The sequence below is a fragment of the Neolamprologus brichardi genome, chromosome 7, assembly GCF_056152115.1.
Source record: "Neolamprologus brichardi isolate AB-2024 chromosome 7, ASM5615211v1, whole genome shotgun sequence".
Taxonomy (NCBI): domain Eukaryota; kingdom Metazoa; phylum Chordata; class Actinopteri; order Cichliformes; family Cichlidae; genus Neolamprologus; species Neolamprologus brichardi.
Genome location: NC_142110.1, coordinates 42,450,311 through 42,468,927, shown reverse-complemented (window position 1 = coordinate 42,468,927; position 18,617 = coordinate 42,450,311). Strand labels below are relative to the sequence as shown.

Sequence of the window (18,617 nt, the reverse complement as noted above, 5' to 3'; positions counted from 1 at the left end):
GTGTCTCAGGTTACTGTATCGGGTTATGCATCCCCTGTCTCGTTAGCCCTGATTTGCCCCAGCAGTGTTTTCCCTTCTGTCTCTCATTCACTAATTGCTCCCTCTGTGTATTTAAGCCCTGTGTTTAAAAAAGGCCTTTCAGGTGTTTTTAGGACATCCTGATAATAACGAATTATAGTGGTCCAGCCTAGAAGTAATAAACACATTAACTAGTTTTTCAGCATCACTCTGAGACAGGATGTTTGTAATTTTAGAGATATTATGCAAATGGAAGAAAGCAGTTCTACTGTACATATGTTTAATATGCGCACTGAAGGACATATCCTGGTCAAAAACAACTCCAAGATTCTTCACAGTGTTACTAAAAACCAAGGTAATGCCATCCCGAGTAAGCATGTAATTAGATTTTCAGGGCCGAGTACAATGACCTCTATCTGCATGTGTGTTATCTTGGTTTATGGATAGATAAATGTGGGTGTCATCTGCATATCAGTGAAAATGTATTCTATGCCTTCTAATGATGCTGCCTAAGGGAAACATGTATAATATAAACAGATTTGGTCCTAGCACTGAACCCTGTGGAACGTCATAATTAACCTTAGTGTGTGACTCTCCATTTACATGAACAAATTGGAGTCTATTAGAAAGATATTACACAGTACATTTAATACCTACAGCATGCTCTAATTGCTGTAATGAAATATTATAGTTAACAGCACCAAACTCTGCACTGAGGTCTAGCAGGACACTCACAGATATGAGTCCACTGTCAGAGGCCATAAGAAGATCATTTCACTAAAGCTGTTTCTGTACTCCGATGAGCTCTGAAACCTGACTGAACCTCTTGAAATAAACCACTCCTCTGCAGGTGATCAGTTAGCTGTTTTACAATTACTCTTTTAAGAATTTTTGGGATAAAAAGGAAGGTTGGAGATTGGCCTACAATTAGCTAATACAGCTAGAGATGGCTTTTTAAGTAACGTTTTAGCTACTACCAACGTGGAGGCCACCTGTGGAAATTAACTTAAAAATCACTGAGATGATTTCCAAAAATATCCTTATTTTTATTGATAGAATTAAAAACATTGCTGCACAGCATGGTGTGTCTTTACTCCTAATCAATCCATCACCTCAACTTTCTCAGCAAGGGGGTTAAGGCGTTTCCATAGCAGCCACCAGCCCGAGAGTGAGTCGCCGTAATTAGTGAGATTGGTTTCATCCCGGCTGCCCACATCAATAGCTATTACCACTTTGGCCCCCATGGAGCGCGCAACATCAGCTGGGAGAATCAGGGGAAGAAGACAAACAGCATACAGTACTGGTAAAATTAAAAATATATTGCTATAAGCAAACAGCTGAGCAACTACATCAAAGTACGGCAACTTTTAATACTTAATAAGAGAAGGTACAAACTGAATGTAACAAACCAGGCAGGTTGTTGATATAGCCTCCATCCATCAGCAGGTGTCCATCTTTTGGGTGACACAGACGAAGGTGAAATCCATGTTGCATGACCCAGTTTCAGGCAAGTATTAGCTGCCACATAAGGGGCCTCAGTATGGGTTTGACCAATCCATGGACTGTAGGGTGCCCAGGGTACTGTGGCTGCAAAACAAGGCAAGATCATCACCCTTCCACCACCGGGCGGAACATGTCTGCTTTACTTCGTCTGTCCAAAGGACAAGGAGGCTTTCTGCTGGTAAGTTTTCCAAACAAGCCTTACCTGTTCAGTCTTTTAACAAGCTAACTGGCTTGTAGAGTCTCAGATGCATGTCATGGGTTTTTTCTCTGAGCACAGCCTGATCTTGAGGTGAATTTGCTGGGGAGGAACACTGATGTGTAACACAATCACCTCTGAATGATCCAGACCAGCAAACTGCTTAAAGTTCTGCTCTCTTCCTCACACCCCTCCTCTCTTTCACAACAGCCATTCTTCTTCTGTATGCCCAAGAGTCAGTACAAGCCATTCACAGCTTGTCTAACCATTGAACCCCGTGTGTGTGTGTGTGTGTGTGTGTGTGTGTGTGTGTCTTATACTAGTAATATTAAGTCCATGACTAATCAAGTTGACCTCGCTGCATTAAGTGAATCAAAACTGTAGGTTCCTGTCATTATATTCATCATTGTACAGATAAATGAGTCCCAAATGATTAAAATATTTTTTTGAGAATTATTTTAAACAAAAATACCAACTCGGTTCTTGATTTCTTAAATGAGAGCATGTTTTTCTACCTTATACATGAAATACATGTCATGAGCACTATACCAAACATCAATTTGCTCTCAAAAATCACCTCAGTTCTCTGAGGGACATATTACACAAGCGGACTGCACCATTTTAAAAACTCTGACGTTATGGTCCATGATTATGTCATTGTCAAACATAATCCTTTCAGATTTATCAGCTGCACATTCATTGAACAAATCTCCTGGTCAATCACATCCCTAATTCGTTATGTCACAAAGAAAAAGCTGATGATGTTTGACTATCAGTCTCAGACTAGCCCATCTGCCACCATCCCTGTTTTTTTTTATTCCATGTTCTTTAATATAGCAAAATGTTTAAGCAAGTATTATTATTGAGTGGCAGGAGGATCCCACAGTTCCCCCCCTCCCACCCCATTCTCCCAACTGATGCTTGATGTCACATTGCCTGTAAGAGCTTTCGTTTCTCTAAAAAAAAGGCTCAACACTGCATGAATTGCAGTCTATCAGTGCTTTAAAGGTTTCTTTTAAAAAGCTCATTGTTTTGAGGTTCTTCTCCACATGGACCGCTTTCCTGCATGAAGTCAAAGATGGTTCAGAAATGACTTGGAGAAAAACAGAAACCAGAAAGCTTCCAGTACCAAACTTGCCAATTTCACACAGAACTGGTTTTATTAAACTGCAGAATCTTTGTTAACTGAGTTACTTACCCTGTTTTTTTTAATTTGCTGGCAGAGGTCACAAATTATTTAATCAATAAAAACTAATGACAGTGTGAACATGCCTTGATTTTTAAACTAACTAGATAGTACTGGTATTTCGCAGTAAGTCCCTGTGAATGCAAAGCACTGAATTTAGGTTAAAAAATATTTTGGGGTGTCTTTGCATTGCAGGTACAGCAGTAAAATATCAGAGTAATTAACTAATGAATTATCAATAAATTAGTAATAAAATGAGGTTCATGCACTGTACATATAAAAACAAATATTGGATTTGAAAGTGTAGCTCTAACAGCTCCTAGTAATACACCGCTCTCTTCTCCTGGGAACCAGTGAATACCTCACCTCCCCTACAGTAGAGTCCTGCTCTCCTAGTCCCACAATAATGATGCAGTCAGCCTGACGGATGCACCTCTGTGTCCACGGGGTCAGTGTGTAGTCAATCTGGTAAAGAACTATGCGATGGATGTCTTCTTGTTGGCCCAGCCAGCTGGACAGACGGTACTCATGAACACTAAAGAGGAAAGAAGTCCATTAATGACAGGCAGCATTGCTTTGCTGGCAGCATCCAAGACATCCATTTTCCTCTTGTGCCAATAGAGCAAACGTTAGCAGAATTTAATGAGCGTGAAAGACAAAGCACAAAGAAAATAAAAACCAACAGACAGCAGTAAGACACCGAAAATGACTCATTTTATTTGAGGCTTGAATAAGAGAAGATGGACCTGCAAAATTGCATAAAATGTTTGAATCTGGCACAAAACATACCTGTCAAGTGCAGCAGCTCCAAGACACTGTTTGATAATACCACTTGTCAGTAGAAGAGTGGGACCTTTATGTGAGAGATGATAGATTACACCCATGAATGTCTACTTCAAGGAGGTGTTACATCCAGGTTAAAGACAGCTGAAAGGTGATTTGATTGTTCAGGTGCATCTCAGATCTTTTAAAGTCAAACATCCACCACATTGTGAAGCATTGGTGAAAGGATTTTATGTGATACATTGTAATAAAGCAAGGAAAGGTACTACACTGAAAACACAAGTACCCCATTTAAACCTTTTAACTGTTTGTAATCTCTAAAGTCCTCCTCCTTATATGGTCAATCTCTAAAGCCCTTAATGCTCATTAAAGTGAAAATCTAATTCCTTAATTTGGTGTTAATTTGTCTGTACTGTCTTATTTAACCAAAAGCAAATGAACATCTGTCCTGAAGGCTCAGTTCCAGTCCAAATTAGGGTGCAAACAGGAATCCATAATACTTAAGGAGAGAGTATTTCCATCATGGAAGACAAACAGCACATCTAATCCTGTCTCCATGCCTTGATAAGAAGTTTTGGAAAATGATAACAGAGTAGAGCTCTTATGTTTAACTCTCATGCCCTCCTCTTCTTTTTAGTCAGAATTTTGAAATCCGGCGTCATCCATACTCTGTTGATGCATTTTACAGCTTTTTGACAACTTCGTGGACAAAAATGCACACATATAAACTCTGCCATAAAATCCTCATACAATAATTTTTTCTTCTTTTTTTTCATAAACACACACACACACAGACTGCTCAGAGACACACATCCACCCCACCCTCTGAAGTGTGGATGGACAAGTGCCCCCCATAGCCAGCAGTCAACCTCTGCCCAGACCACCAGCCAATCCTGAGACCAGGTAGGATGTACGATGGGGGGGGGGGATGTGCTCATCAACGCCTCCTCCCACAACACCTTCAGTGTCTGAGGTGCATGTAAAGTCAACGCACCAAAGACCAGCACCCATCATTCCTACCGAAAAGGGTAGTCCAGCTGTTCCACTCAGGGACTTCTTGGTTTAAAAAAAAGAGAGAATCGAAGTAATCATGAAAATAATACAAATAACTAATAAAAATTAACATGTTGCATTCACTGAAACTTAACACGATGAACATTTTAAAAATGTCATGGATTACCTTGTGTAGTGCCAGAGACTCCCTCTCAACACCTTCGTGGACAAAAATGCCCCATTCACTTGCATTGAAACCACATTTTTTAAAATCTCTCTACCAATGCAGTATAAAACCGTGCATTCTGTAATGTCAGCATTTCATTTTAAAGAACAGTTGTGATATTTCACCAGATTCATCTATTTTCCCATTTTAGGCCAATGCATGAAATTCTTGTTTTGTTATTTTATGGAACCATGTGATTACCAGGGGCCAGGACCAGGATGCGTGTGTGAAATAATTTTCAATCAATGCAAACTGCAACAACAAAATATAAACACAACAACATGTGATGTATCTGTGTGTTTGAGAGAAATAGATAAATGGATTGAGAGAGGGTGTGTGTGTGTCTGTGTCTGTGTGTGTGTGTAAAGGCATGGGTCTGCGTGGCATTGTTGCAGTCTCTCATCCTCATTTTTCCAACCATGTTTCATGACATCACATACAGAGGAAGAAAAGCTCACCTACAAGTACGTAATTCAAGTTAATTAATTTTGAGTCTTGCTAGTCCACAGACCTACTGATGCAGTAAGTGTGTGTGAGGGGGGGGGAGCTAAGAATAACCTCTACCCTTCTACCCTTCATCTAAAACTGACGTCAACACGGCCGTACTAAATTTGTCTCACAATCTTATTGCCACTATTACAGAAGCTCCAATGACAGCTTTTCTCCTCCAGGTAACAGTAACCATAGCATCCATTAACCCAGGTATTATTAGAAGCATTGTGACAGGAACCAGTCACGCCAGCCAACAGGGAGGTGGGTGAGTGAAACCAAGTCACTTTGCTTTACACAGGTTGAAAATACCATTTTAGAGTTTAATATGAGAAAAACTTAACAGTACTGTTAAAATATTTAGAAGATACTTTAGAATCAGATTTGATCATCATCACATCATGTTTCTATAAAAGCTGGCCATAAACTTCTGAATATTTTCCATTTAATTGCATCTATCTCTTTATTATATCGTTTTGATTTTATACTCTTTTTAATTTTCAGACCCAACACTTTTGAGTATTACATGTTAAAATGTTTTACAACAAAGTAAACGCAGTTGAGTTATTCATGTTCTTTAGGATTTGTTACTAAGCACAATCAACAGGAAATGCATGCTACATACACCATGTTGCCATAAATATTCACTCAACCATCTGAATAATTAAGCTCAGGTGTTCCAATCACTTCCATGGACACAAATGTATAAAAATCAAACACCTATCCATGCAAACTGCTTCTACAAACATCTGTGAACAAATGGGTAGCTCTCAGGAGCTCATTGAATTCTAGCATGTTACAGTGATAGGATGTCACTTATGTTAGTTCAGTCATGAAATTTCCTCACTACCAAATATTGCACAGAGAAATATTAGTGTTATTATACAAAGTGGAAGTGACTGGGAAGAAGAGCAACTCGAACTGCCACGAAAACCACAGAACAGGGTCAGCGGATGTTGAGGTGTATAGTATGCAGAGGTTGCCAAATTTCTGCAAGGTCAGTTGCTATAGACCTTCAAATTTCACGTGGCCTTCAGATTATTTCAAGAACAGTGCATAGCAAGCTTCATGCAATGAGTTTCCAAGGCTGAGCAGCTGCATCTAAGCTTTACATCACCAAGCACGATGTAACGGATTGCCAACACTGGACTGTAGAGCAGTGGAGGGATAGAGGGAAGGGGGATTATAGCGAGGGATTGTCTTTCAGGAGTTGGACTCGGACTTAATTCCAGTGAAAGGAACTCTTAATGCTGAAGCATGCTGAAGCATTTTGGACAATTTCAGGCTCCCAACTTTGTGGCAATAGTTTGGGGATTGCCACTTCCTGTTCAAGCATGAAAGCTCACAAAGCAAGGTCACAAACACATGGATGAGCGAGTTTGGTGTGAAAGAACTTGAGTGGCTTACACAGAGTCCTGACCTCAACCTGACAGAACACCTTTAGGATAAATTAGAGGAGAGACTGTGAGCCAGGTCACCTTACAAATCTACTTCTGGAAGAATGTCCAAAAATTCCCATAAACACACTCCTAGACCTTGTGGAAAGGTTATAGATGCAAAGTGTGTACTGACATTTTAATAAACACTATGGATTCAGATTGAGATCACTCAACTTCCTGCATGTGAACACTATATTTTGCCAGTGCAGTGTATAAACTCAACTGATAGGTTAATTTGTATCAAAATAAAAACAAGTGTTCAAAGCGCTAAAATTGCAAGGATTAAAAATATAATTGGATAATTTCAGCCAGCTGTGTGTGTTGCATGCAAAAATTCAAACATAGCTCAAAACTGAATAAAACTTTATATATAAAAGCAAAAAACAAGAGACTCGAAGGGAGGTATTATACTAGAAAATTGGATCCAGTCAAATGGATCACAACACATGCAAAAACATCTAGTTATTAAGCAGGAAAACAACCCTAGATATACAAGGAATCTAGAGGGTTAGAGAATGAATGGCTTTACTGTCCATCTCAGTCACCTGATCCTATTCTAACGGAACTGCATACCACCTGCTAAAGACTGGACTGAAAACAGAGACCCCACAGCAACAAGAGCTGAAGGTGGCTGGGAGAACATAATGGGGAAGGATAAAAAGGATCTGGTGGCATTAATGGCTCAAAGACTTTAGGCACTCATTAACTGCAAATGACATTCTAAAACATCTACATAGATCTTGCTTTACTGATGTAAAACTAGACATACTGAACCTCTGGTGTGGCACATTTATGTAGTGTCAACCGCTTTAGCCATCTCCACATTATGTGTTTCAATATATTCAGGTTAATGTAAACTATCCTAATACTTAAAGGACTGGTAAATGAATTGATATACTGGATAACTCAACAGGGAATGAATATCTAATTTCCTTTTAATCAGATTAAAGGCCACTAAACAAAATGAGAAATGATTTAACTACTGTAGTGTGCACACCCACACTCCTCTGGCAGCCTGGCAAATGAATTTAGTGCATGCTTTTGACTAAATGCACTTGGAATTGTCCCAAAAAGAGCCTGAGACAAAGAGCATGAAAAAGATAAAAAAAATTATCTGGATTGTTTTTTATGCATATTCTATTTCAGCTGCCTTTTGGATACATTTTTTGTTCTCTCTCCCCCCCCCTTTGTTTAAATATATCCCAAGATGTACTAGTCTTAGTCTGCATTTACTGAAAGTAGAAAGTAGAACATACAGGAAATCCAGTCTCATCAGCCATATGCAGTATACTGACAGCTAATAGGCAGCTCCATTTGTGATATTAACATTGTAATTTTTTATATCTAACCTTTTAACAGGTTCTTATATGAAAACAAACAGCTAGTGTTGTTTGATACAACATGGATATTAATAGTCTTCCATCAACTCTTCCCCAGCTGTCTTCCCTCTGGCTGTCACGGTGCTTACCACTCCAATCAGGTCACCACGTCCGTACTCCCCTATCAACTCTTTCTTGCCATCCTCCTTCATGATTACTGAGCGCAGTCGACCACTCAGCACTATGAAAGTGCTGTCTGATTTCTCTCCCTGCCTGCAAAAAGAAAAGAAAATACAGATAACTTCAGTCTACTGCAAATCTGCAAACAACTCACAATCACATTTCCAAAGTCAGCTTCCCCTCCCTCGATTAGTATTTATTAACTTGTCCCGCATGAACCAAGTAATGCCTGTAGTGTTACGAGTTGATTTCACACATGAGACACAAGGTCAGCAGAGGAATACCTGTAAACAGCCCTGCCAGCTTCAACAGCCATCCAGTCAAGAGCAAAGTCTATTTGCCTGACAAAAGATGACATCCTCTTCACCACAGCATGAGCAACATTAAGCACCACTTTGGGCTCCACTCGCATTATCCTAAGGAATAAAGAAGAATCCACAAAAGGACAAAGTAGAAGTAGCCATCTTTGTTTTCCCCTCCAACTCTACAGTGCTGAACATCACAACAGTGTGAGGATGTGTGTCACTCACTTATAAAAATGTGTTTTGGAAATAGAGAGGGAGCTGCAATCTCACTGAGCTCAAAGGAGTCGAGCACGTTTGTACATAAACACCAAAGCGAGAGGAATTACTCACCATGGACATTGGGAGAAGTCACAGCACGCGAGCAGGGAACGAGCACACGAAGAATGATTATTGTGACAGATGATTATTTGCATCTTTTGTCAATAAACACACTTTATTCTACACAGGAAGTCCTGCGTGTGGGTCCTGCTTTCACCACTCTGACAGAACAATCCAGCCAGAAATGGACCCAGTGGACTTGGATCCTGTCACTTCAGGGGGATCAATTGGATCGGCATGAGAAAATGCTGCAGCATTTCTCTAAGGAACAGAGCACTCTCCTTTAATGTGTAACAGAGATTAAAGGTATGTTACAGCCTCACCCGTCTGCGCCTCCTCCACCACATATACCGCCACACAGCATCGCAGCTGCCTGCCCGCTTCCTCCTTCGGTGCCCTCCGAGCCACGGAAACACCCACTACCCATCCCGGAGAAATTCTCGGCTGAGTTGGACAAAACAGATAGATTTCAGACTCGATGTGCACTACCGTTTCGTCAGCAAAACTGAGCCTACACCTCAGACAGCTCAAAAATGTATTTTATGTTGGAGCTGTTGTCGGGGTGTGCTCCGAAATGGGCTCAGGCGGTTCTTAAAGCTCACCCTGACATATTCTATAATGACTCTTTCATAGTCTATAGAATAGAAAACACAAAGTTCTGTTGTGTTTTCTACAAAGGTTCGAGCCCAGATGCTGCCACACACAAAATGTTCCACCTACGGCAAGGCAAGAGAGCCTTGGTGGACTTCTACACTGACTTTTGGATTTTGGCAGAGGAGACGGGGTGGGGGGAGAATGGTCTCCGAGGGGCTTTTCTCAATAGCCTTAATGAAGACTTAAAGTGTGACTTGTCCCCTAAGAATTACCTAAATCACTGGATGCATTATTATCAATGTGTGTTAAGATGGATGGCCACATCCAGGAGTACGGTGGGCAAGCTGCCGGTTTCTGTCGATTCCATTGGGAGGTTGCCTCTGAGGGACAGAGCCCCGAGAGGTGGGAGGCTGCTGGAAAGAGGAGCAACCGATCCAGCTCAGCCGGGCCCGACTTTCACGCTCGGACTGGAATCAAAGGCAGTGAACGGGGAGTGTTTCTTCTGTGGGAAAAAAAGGACATTATGCAGACTCATGCCCAGCTCGGCCAAAATAGCAGGCCCTTCGGTAAACGTAGGGATGCAGTTACCTTTGGTTAAACACACACATCCCACAGATAGATTGGTCCAAGAGTTGTATTGCGGGTTGGAGCGTGTGGTGCCATAAGAACTGTTTGCACTCAGCCACTCCCAGTGTCTCGCCATCCACTCCATCTGAACCGATCACAGTTCCTGATTTGTCCTCTGTTTGTGTCGTTGTATTTAGCAAGGACTGAGCTCTCTCCCTTCCTCCACATGGATCCTACGATTATGGAATAGACCTGCTTTCTGGCGCGCCTCTCACCACCAGTCACCTGTATAGTCTTTCCAAGCCAGAACAGGAGGCCATTGATTGATACATAACCAGTTCACTAGCTGCCGGAATAATCCGCCCCTCCAAGTCCCCACTTGGAATCTCTCTGTCCATGCATTGACTTTTGGGTGTTAAACAAAATCTCTGTTAAGAACAAGTACCCCCTGCTGTTGCTTTTTTCTGCCTTTGAACTGTTTGAAGGGGCCACCATTTTTACTAAGCTTGAATTAAGAAATGCTTTTCATTTGGTCAGGATCAGGGAGGGAGATGAGTGTAAGACAGCATTAAATATGCACCTGGGACATTTTGAGTACCTGGTCATGCCTTTTGGCCTCACCAATGGTCCCACAGTTTTTCAGGCCCTAGTGAATGACGTGTTGAGAGATTTCATTAATCACTGTGTTTTTGTGTACCTGGATGACATTTTGATCTTGGCAGACCATGAGGGACACGTCTGCCAGGTACTACAACAGTTGTTGGAGAACTGACTTTTTCGTCAAAGGAGAGAAATGTGAGTTCCACCTACAGTCGGTCGCTTTTCTTTTTCTTATTGTCGAGCAAGGATAACTGCGGGTGGTCATCTGGATGGACCACAAAAACCTTGAGTACTTGCAAGCAGCCAAATGCCTCAACTCCCGTCAGGCCATGCAGGCTCTGTCCTTTACTCAGTTCAACCTAACCAATCCTTACAGACCCAGCTCCCAAATGTGCTTTCCTCATCAGGTGAGACCTTGGAGAGGGCTATCCTGCCTGCGGCCTGCATTATTGGGGCTCTCACATGGGAGACAGAGACCCTGAACAGAAACACTCAGCAGGACACCGCACGGTTTTACAACGTCTGTTCTGGTGGCCATCTCTTGCTTTGGATGTCCATGATTTTGTTTGCCCTACCTGTGCACAGAATAAGACGTCCAACTCTTTGCCTGCTGGGTTTCTCAGGCCGGTACCTATCCCGAGGAGGCTCTGGTCGCACATCGCCCTGGAATTCATAACTGGACTGTAATCATTTTCAGGTAACACCACCATACTCACCGGTTTTCCAAGGCTGCACATTTTGTTGCTCTGCCCAAATTGCCCATTTTAGAGACGGCGAGACTGCTTATGGATCATGTGTTGCTTTGCCTTCATGGCATACCTCAAGAAACTGTGTCCGATCGGGGTCCACAGTTCAAGTCACTTAACACTTAACATGCCACAAAAATAAATTTAAAAGGGTGCATTGAAAGGATCAGAACACTGACACCAGCTGAATTTTCTCCAATTAACCCCTCACCTGCAGCTGGATGATTCCCAGCAGGTCTTTCTTAGCAGCTTGGAGGATTGCACTGCTTTTACCAAGATAGGTAGCATCAGCGTGCCCTCCGCTGTCTGTATAGTGAAATACTTCAGATGGTGTGTGTTGCATTGTCACACTCTTCTTCAGACTAGACTACAAAGACAGGCACAGGAGAGAAACTACTATGGAGGAAGTAGGTAAGATGCAGCAGATACTGTGCTATTGTGTTACATTTACACACAAGACCTGTCACCACGCTTCAATGTAAAAAGCAGACCTTACTTTGTGAGTGATAGGACTTGATGGAGCCTCCTCAATGGTAACTCGAGCTCGTTCGCAGGCCATGCTCAGGTCATTACCTGTAACTCAGAAAACAAAGGATTAGGATAACGAGTACATCTGTGCAGGAAATTAATACAGCCATGTGGCATTTGATGATCGCTTATGTCCAAGGCAGTGACCCACCTGTGCATTCAGTGGGCATAGAGGTAGATCGCAGCTTCCTGGTTGAAGGGCTGTCCTTTACACCATCTGTTTAATACAAAGTCAGTGCCAGCACTGGATCAGTTTCAATACAAGACAAAGCTGAAACTGAACGGCATGTAGTGCATGTTTGTGTGTGTGCTTGACCTGTCTCTGCAGTGTTTTCAGTGGTTCCAGCAGGTGATTCGTCCTGCAAGTGGAGAATAATCTTTCAATGATGAGTCAAATATGGATGGGATAGGTAATCTTCAAAGGTTTGCTGGCAATTACAACTGTGTAGCAAATATCAAGTTAAAATAATTTTAAATAATTTCTTTTAAAATATGCAACAGAGCTCTGTACAGATGAAGTATATTCCTCATCAACAGTTTACAGTCACCAATAATGTCACTACCACACATTCAACAATATTTTATTTTATGAATTAATCTGTTTAAGGCTAGTTTGAAATATAGAATAACTAAAATCTAAAGATTTTTAAAGTACATTGAAATATGGACTTTTTTAAAAATAAATTTCCTAACTCTAAATCAAAGATTAGATTTAATAATCATAAATCCAGAGGTAAGTCAGATATATATGTTACTGCTCCCTGTTTCTGTTGAAGTGCTATTTTATGCATTTTCTATGATCTATGATGGACCAGGTTATATTGCTGTGCTTAATGTTGTGCGAAATTAGCCTGTGCGTGTGTGTGTGTGTGTGCGTGTGTGTGTGTTCTATGCCTGTTGATACACAAGCACATAACAAGTCGTGTGACACAGTCATCGTGACCATGTGTATGCACATAAATACTGTAGGTGTGCACTAATTAAATCTCCTCCTACTGGATTGAAAAGCTCAGTTGTTAGGCCCAGATGGTTATGCAAAGCCAAAAAGGTGACTCTTTGGAGGCGCACCATAATTATCTGAAACACAGGGGAAAAAACACACACACAAAAACCCCAGCAGAATATACTATCATGTTATAATATCATGTTGTAGCTACATTCAAATTAGATGTTTAATTGGAGAAAAAACAAACACTCAACACATCATGCACTCTTTTACCTGAATGACGCGTACAAGTGTCTCAGGGTATTTCTTAAACACTGACTCGAAGGCTGAAGCAGGTAAGCGTAAGATGGTGGAGCGAGTTGCAGCTCGTGCCGACACAGTTTTATATGGAGCTGGATAACCCTGGCAAAATCGAAGATAACAATCAGAGAAATCTCCTCCACATCTTTCACAGCTATCTATTTGGAACTGCCCTCTAAGTAATAAATTGGGCTAAGGATACTTTCCCTAAGGTTTATTACGTGACCTGTACGTGTACCTGTGCTTGCAGCATTTTAATGTGGCCTAAATAACTGTCAACACTTCAAAGCTCTATAACACAAGTGTGATAGTGTTTAAATGGTTTCTATGCAATGGCAACAAAGTAACAAGATATGAAAAAGTTATTCTATTGTAATAACTGATTTTTCTATACATTACATACGTGGTTTGAGTTCATTACTGCACAATCAGTTCCAAACAACATCAATCTGAGTGTGTGAAAAGGATGACAATGATGTATTTTAAGAAGAGAAAAACAAAGTCGAAAAGATGCAGCTTTAAAAAAAACAAATTACAGCAAATACAAAGTACATTACTTTTGTTTCAGGGGCATGAAGGTAATGAATAAACAAATCAAACTGACACAGACACTTCAGAAGGCAAATGAGGACATAACCTAGAGAGAGAAAAAACAGGAGCTCACAGTGATGGTGTCCAGAATACTGAGCAGGCTGTGGACGCTGTCTCCGGGGAGGACATCCTTCACCACTGATTCTGTGCCATCCTGCAATATAAAAAAGAAGAATACAGGACATGATGTCAACAAAATAATATTAATAAGGTAAAAAATATTTCACACTTTCTAAACAAATCTGCAGACATCTAGTTGGATGAAAGTAGGACTTCAGCTAAGTGGACATGATTAGAATTTAAGCAAGCCAACAACATATTGGGATGCCACTCACTTGTTGTGATAGCAAAAAATTAAGTAGTTACTATTTATTCTACTGTCCTCTGGTGTTCATGCTTTATCATTAGAAGTAAACACTGAAACTGGAAAATAGAAAAGAACACTGAAAATGAATGTAAATTAAATTAGGTACAGTTTTCAGTTGACCTTGCATTACACTTATTAAATGACCAGTGGACACAGCTGTTGACATGGAAATACAATATAAAGCAATTAAGTTTCAAGATTAGCCTGAAGAGAGAGTCAGATGCAGATCAACATGTCATTTACATACAGTCCCGATCAAATGTTTAAGACCACTTGAAAAATGGCAAAAAAAAAAAAAAAATCATATATTGCATGGATGGATCTTAACAAGGTTCCAAGCAGAGCTTCAACATGCAACAAGAAGAAATGGGAGTGAGACAAATCATTTTTTACAGCATGTAATTTATTGAAAACAACGCTTAAACTGAAACAGGCTGTTTTACAGCTGATCAAAGCTTTAGGACCACACCTTCAAAAAAAACCTGTAAACCCCACCAAAACAGAAATCAAAGTTCCAAACATGAACTCAGTAATGAGTAGCTCCAAGTAGTAGAGTAGCACATTATTGTTGATCTCTTCAAAAATTTGTTGCGGCATGCTTGATTCAAGCGCTTCCATGAGGTGAGTGGGAACATTTCTCCAAGTGATGAAGACGGACGCACGAAGTGCACCTACTGTCTGAAACTGTTGTCCATTTTTATAAACTTCCCTTGCCTTCCATCCCCAAAGGTTCTTAATTGGGTTTAGATCAGGGGAACACACAGGATGATCCAAAAGAGTGATGTTATTCTCCTGGAAGAAGTCCCTTGTCCTGTGGGCATTATGTACTGAAAAACCCAGTCCTTACCACACAGACGAGGTCCCTCAGTCTTGAGGGATGCTCTCTGCAACATCTGGACATTGCCAGCAGCCATTTGACGCCCCCGCACCTCCTGAGCTCCACTGAAGGAAACAGCACCTCAGACCATTATAGCGCCCCCTGCATCTCAGGTGGGATCTGTCATGACAGTAACGCTGAAAAACCAACAGGACCATCAAGGTTAAATTTTTTCTCATCAGAGAATAAAACTTTCTTCCACCTTTCCATGTCCCATGTTTGGTGCTCTGTTGAAAAGTCCAAACAGTTAGTTCTGTGGATCAAGGAGACGGGACCTTTGAAGACGGGTTTTGTTTTTGAAGCCCTTCAGTCTCAGATGCCGCTAATGGTTATGGGGCTGCAGTCAGCACCAGTCACGGCATTCATTTGGGCCAAAGATTGAAAGTTTTTGGGGTCTTCCACTTGACTTTTTTGTTCTATAACCCTCAGGAACAAGAAATTTCAAATGACTGCCTGACTGTGTCCCACCTCAGCAGTGATGGCGTGCTGTGAGAGACTCATTTCTTCTTGCTGCATGTTAAAGCTGTACTTGGAACTTTGTTAAGATCCAACCATGCAAAATATGATTTTTTGCCATTTTTTTTTGCCAAGTGGTCTTAAACGTCTGAAAAGCCTTAGTTTAATTTTTTTTTTAAAGAGACTCCCTTCAGGGATCTTGCAGGCTCTGGGGTCAAAATTACTTTTGAGATGATATATTTGATATTAAACATTAGCAATAAATTAAATACTGAGCATCCTTAATACAAAAATGCCTTTAACATGTTAAGTGCACTCCATGAATTCTTTCCAAATGTTAATTCATGACATCACAGTTAATTTATGACATAATAATTTATTGCATTAAGGTGTACATAGTTTGGATAGTATTTACTCATACTATCATTGTCTACCATTAAAATTTATTTGGTGATGTGTGACAAGCAGAGGTTATATTATAACTATATGCTATATGCTATATTAATGTAATAATTAAATTTACTAGTACATGGGAGTACAAACTTTAATTTTTAATTGTAATAAATGTACTCAGCTTGAATCAGTTAAGCAGAACATGAGCAGAGAAAAAGAAACAATTTTTTTAAGTAGCTCTATTTCCTGTTGCCTACATTATAGAGGGTGAGTTTGCCTCTAAATAGAAAATGAGTACAGTCAGGGGTTAAAGCTGAATTAGCAGATCAAGTCAATTTATTTTATTAGCACATTTAAAAAGAACAGAGGTTGACCAAAGTGAATTCAACAAGATGTAAGCAGATATTTTTACCTGTTGTCCTGGCTGATTTCCAGCCAGGACAACCGGACTGGTATAAAGTTGGTATGAAGCTGGAATTCAGTGAATTAATCTAATATCATCAGCTTAACTTCATATTAATCTCTGCAACACAGATGTGACTAAACTCTGACCATGAGCACCGCAAACTGTGCACCAGTCACACACAGTTTAAATGCACCACAGTACAGCAAACTAACCTGTTTATGCTGCACTAAACTCCATAATATTTTTATGTAACTTTTAAATTACACAGTCAACCTCAGTTTGTTTAGCAGCATGTTTCACAATATGAAAAAACACAATGCCACATGTACAGACCCAACATGTGATTTTTAAACATGAGGAGTTCTCCAACGAGAAGACGCTATAGCACACGTTTTTGCCTCTTTCATTTATTTTTATGCCAGGTCCCCTGGTGATTATAACACAAACAGGTTTGCCTTTCACGTGTTACTGTTTAGGCTCAAATCAGTTTGATGTTTGAAGGGCTGCACTGACCTGAAATAATAACATTCCTCAAATGTTAAGCCAAATGTAACAAGCCCGTTTTGAAAATGCAAGTAGAAGGTACAGATATTTGTTCAAAATAGAGGGAGTAAAAGTAAAAACTTCTGGTGAACAGTGTGAGAAATATGCATAAAAAAAGAAAAGAAAGAAAGAAATTAGGAACCATGCGCCTGCTGGCAACTTTCCATGAAGATGATTTTAAATTTCTAATTTTCTTTCTCTTTCTTCTCAGATATTAAGCTTCTGGATTCATTACCGATGCCAGTGCATTGTCTAGTGGGCACTCTTATGTGCAGCCACACAGTGGCACTGCTCTTCCAAATGACACATTACTCACCACTGACAGTGCCAGTTGTGGCCCCTGTGCATAGTGAATCTGAACAGCAATGGCACAATACAGGTCCTACACAATGGTACTTTAATTACGGTTAAAGAACACTTTTTATGACTTTTTTTCTGTCTCAGTTTCTCAGTGTGAACATACAGTATGGGTTACGCAAACTCGCATCTCAATTTTAAAATCTCTGCCACTTTATTAGGTATGACTGTGTCCACTGTACAGTAAGAAGCTATTTGCGGCCATCTCAGGTACACTACACTTGTGGCCTATTAAACAACTTTTTAAGCTTATTGTATTTCAAATTTGTCATTAAAATACTTTTTAAAAATACGATTGTTCTCTACAGAAATTGTCTCATGCAGTCCAAGTGAAATCTGAAGATGGTCAGAAGCCACCAGAGCAGGGTGCAGAACAATTTTGCCGTACATGAATTTAACTACAATTTTCAGTCAATGTGTAACTGTTTAAACCGTCCATAAAATTACTACTGTTAATGGTGTCAAAAGCAAGAGGCAGACCTATCTACATTGCCTCCTCATACACAAGACAGAGCCACAGAGGACGGAGATGGACACCAGATGCCTGAGGGGGTCGGTCATTATAAAGGTTTCCAAAGAGGTTATGACGGGTATGCCACTGTGGTACATGGATTGATTTTAGGAATCACCACTTCCTATTTCAAAAAAATGATTGAAGCAAAAACTTGATAGAAATTAGCACTTTATACATGCTATTATTAAATAATACAATCTGTATTTAAGGACAGTTCTCAATATATGTTTGCTATATATACCTACATAACAAAATTAGCTGTAAATATACTTAAAATGCCTGAGTGACTTAAAGCTGTCAAATTATACTGGAGCATCAGCAGTCTTTCACATGATTATTCTAGGGATATGATTGGCTGATTCTCCAAACGTGCACACTATGCAAATCCTACTGGGAGCCACCAACACACAGAAGCTTGGTGAGCTAATGATGTGCTCAAAAAGAGATCAAGGGTGACCTCTACTGTTTAAATTCAAGATGATGCATGATAAATATGTATTTTCAGCTCAAGACGCTATCCTGTCTTCTTTTTCCAACCCCTCCCTTGCAATCAAAGCAACCACAGTGCATACAGCAAAGTTCTTAGCAAAGTTCTTCTCTCAGGGGCATCTTTACACAGCCTGCACCTGGGGTCTTACCTGGTGTGATAGACCCCAACCTCTATGGATCTTGTGGTCAGAGCTTGTTCCTGTGCTGCCATGATTAGTGCCTCTGTGCTGTCTTTCAGTCCAGCTTTGTCCAGCCACTGGTAGGATTTCTGGATGTCAGCCACTTCCTCTGCCAGTGGTAGGGGCCTATCGTTCCATGATGGTTCCTCCTGTTCTTCCTCATTCTTTGGTTTCTGCTGCCTGAGGTATTCGCTGAGCACGTGGTCAGT

At 40.5% G+C, this 18,617-nt stretch overlaps 1 long non-coding RNA gene across 1 annotated transcript; it reads right to left on the bottom strand.

Annotated features, from left to right (window-relative positions):
* Positions 1-13,009: 13,009 nt before the first annotated feature.
* LOC148102162 (uncharacterized) lies at positions 13,010-13,959 on the bottom strand. The gene is made up of 3 exons (XR_015719355.1): positions 13,901-13,959; positions 13,210-13,338; positions 13,010-13,067 (listed from the first exon to the last, which is right to left on the bottom strand). It is a non-coding gene; the product is annotated as an uncharacterized LOC148102162 (long non-coding RNA).
* Positions 13,960-18,617: the final 4,658 nt, after the last annotated feature.